Source organism: Oncorhynchus gorbuscha, linkage group LG14 (assembly GCF_021184085.1).
Source record: "Oncorhynchus gorbuscha isolate QuinsamMale2020 ecotype Even-year linkage group LG14, OgorEven_v1.0, whole genome shotgun sequence".
NCBI classification, from domain to species: Eukaryota; Metazoa; Chordata; class Actinopteri; order Salmoniformes; family Salmonidae; genus Oncorhynchus; species Oncorhynchus gorbuscha.
In genome coordinates, this window is record NC_060186.1 from 9,074,974 (window position 1) to 9,078,004 (window position 3,031).

Below are 3,031 nucleotides of genomic sequence, written 5' to 3' on the forward strand. Positions count from 1 at the left end.
GCCTTTTGGCAAACTCCAAGTGGGCTGTTATGTGCCTTTTACTGAGGAGTGGCTTCCGTCTGGCCACTCTAACATAAAGGCCTGATTGGTGGAGTGCTACAGAAGGTTGTCCTTCTGGAAGGTTCTCCCATCTCCACAGAGGAGCTTTGTCAGAGTGACCATCGGATTCTTGGTCACCTCCCTGACTTAGGCCCTTCTCCCCCGATGGCTCAGTTTGGCTGGGGAAGCCAGCTCTAGGAAGAGTCTAGGTGGTTCCAAACTTATTCCATTTAAGAATGATGGAGGCCACTGTGTTCTTGGGGACCTTCAATTCTGCAGAAATGTTTTGGTACCCTTCTCCAGATCTGTGCCTCGACACAATCCTGTCTCGGAGCTCTACAGTCAATTCCTTCGGCCTCATGGCATGGTTTTTGCTCTGACATGCACTGTCAACTGTGGGACCTTATATAGACAGGTGTGTGCCTCTACAAATTATGTCAAATTAGTTGAATTGACCACAGGTGGACTCCAATCAAGTCATACAAACATCTCAAGGATGATTGATTGAAACAGGATGCACCTGTGCTCAATTTCAAGTTTCATAGCAACGGGTCTGAATACTATTTTTTTTGCAAATTTCTAAACCTGTTTTTTTTTTATAAGTCATTATGGGGTATGTGTGTAGATCAATTAGGATTTTTTAAATGTTATCCATTTTTGAATGAGGCTGTAACGTAACAAAATGTGGAAGAAGGGGTCTGAATACTTTCTGAATGGACTGTGTAATTGTACACTGCGTGAAATTTTCCTCCAGTTTATTGAATTGCTTGAAAAGCTCACAATTGTCTCGTGCCTGTTTTTCTGATCACTCTGTTTGTTCTGTGCCTCTTCTCTGTTCCTCTCCAGAGGGAGGGTCCAGCAGTACTTCCGGGTGCTCCTCGCCACGCCCAACTCTCACGTGAACCCATACCCGCCCCCGACGCCCGGAGGCCTGGCCCTGATCCAACCGGAGCTCACCTCCTTGGCGGTCACCTTCGTCAGCCTGGTCAACTTCAACAAGCAGGTCTTCAACATGATGATCCTCAAGACCCTGCTCTTCAGTAACACGGTGCCTCCACCGGCAGCCACCGCACCTCAGGACCCCAGCATACAGAACCCTGTGAACTCCAACTAGGACCGCCACCTACCTACCGAGCCAGGAGCAATACAAAGCTGGAGCTGACAACACCTTATTTGAAAAGGGGAGAAGAAAGGAATGACTTAGCAGCTACCTAAATCCACCCCCCCAGTGGTCGTTCTGATTCCTTGAGGCTGCAATCGCCCCCCCCCCCATCCCTAACCGTCCTTCCCTTAGGCTTTAGATGAAGTAGTATCACATCTACCTTTTGTCTAGAACGTCGGGGTACGTGCATTAGAGGTGCGTCAGGAAAATGACAACAAGCAATTGTGGTGCACGTCCAAGCTTTGACTAATCCACCTCCCACTGTCGTTTATTGCGACATCCGCTTTGTGACACCTGACCTGTTCGTGAGATTTTGTGTAGATTCATACCTAAAATTGGACCCTAGTGTTTTGTGTGAGGAATCTTTCCCAATGTCCTTTTGAATTAGATCCGGGTACGTTGTGAATCTGCGCTGGCATGGAAGGGAGTGCTCGACACCCATTCTTCTGTTGTTATTTTGGAGGGTGTCGTCGGAAAAGGGTAGACTGTTCATGAAGAGCTGCTGTTACAAAGAACATTTATACACGTTTCATAGACTTTATGACAAAAGGGAAAGGCCTATATATTTAGAATCATGTCGCCCATTTTTATAACATCACATTTCGTATGCTTTATGCTGTGCAGAGCGTAGGTTAAATAAAGTTGATCTATAACTGTTTCTTACACGTTGACAAATCCAGAACACAAAATGCTATATTATTCATGCCATTAGCTTATTCATTGACGTGCCACCGTTTGAATAGAAATATAAAAAGTTTGTTTTTAACTTATGTCGGCTTGTGATAACTCTCCATTAAACTGGTTAGGGCTCGGGAAATGTCATCTTGAATGAAAACAAGAGACTTGTTTTAATTGTTGCTTTCCAACATGTCGAAGACATAATTAATATATATAACTTTTTTGGGGCGGGGGGCCCTGATTAATTGATATGATTATGGAATCACTAAATCTGATGCATTCTGAATTTTGACCTTTTGGAGATAAATATAATGCATGTTTTATTTTGTGTTAACATTTGTTGGAAAAATGTTTTGTATGTTAGACCTTGCATAATATTCAGTCATTTTGTTGGGTTGTTTGAATGTGTTGACTTAATGTAGATTTTTGTTTTGTTATTTTGTGTTAGTGGATTTATGAGGTGGCTTGCTTTATATATTCAAGGTACCAGTATTAGTTGTCCTTCTATACCTATATTTCCCTAAAAGCTATCCAACAGCTGTATGTTTCTGGACATTTTATGTAATATCTATCTTTTGGTTTAGAACTCAAGTCATGAGAGGTGCTGAAGGTGTTTTGAAATGTCTAAAACAATGGAACTTTTTGATGCAGAATAAACATTGTATGTTGTTAGCTTTTAAAATTCACTTGAATAAATACATTTTTATCTTCTCATGTAATGCAGCTATAATACAATAAACTCTCATGCAGTACCTTATTATTTGTTTAGCAGTGACCTGTGTGTGTGTGTGTGCTTATTGAAAATAGTTGTGTACATACAGACACAACAATCAGGTAATACCTGTAAAGGGCATAGATTGTAAAGATTACAATCGGACAAGTAATGTAACTAGAAGGAACATTCCTTGCTGTTATATTACAGAAGAACTCCAGTGACCTGACAAATCAGCTGCCTGTCTGGTTATGAGGCTATGAGGAAATAATATGAGGAAATAATGGTAGCTAAACGTACAGCAACTTATGTTTCTTATCTATTAATATGAATGAACAATTATTTAGGTATTCTCCAAATGATGACAAAATCAAGTAGTATTTTTGTTTAATTTTAAATCGTTTTTAGAGCTCACTTGTCAAAGTTCCAACTTCCATTGC

General features: G+C 41.1%; 1 long non-coding RNA gene across 1 annotated transcript; it reads left to right on the top strand.

Moving 5' to 3' along the window:
- Positions 1-393: 393 nt before the first annotated feature.
- LOC123995606 lies at positions 394-2,636 on the top strand. Its single transcript, XR_006831865.1, has 2 exons — positions 394-454; positions 886-2,636. It is a non-coding gene; the product is annotated as an uncharacterized LOC123995606 (long non-coding RNA).
- Positions 2,637-3,031: the final 395 nt, after the last annotated feature.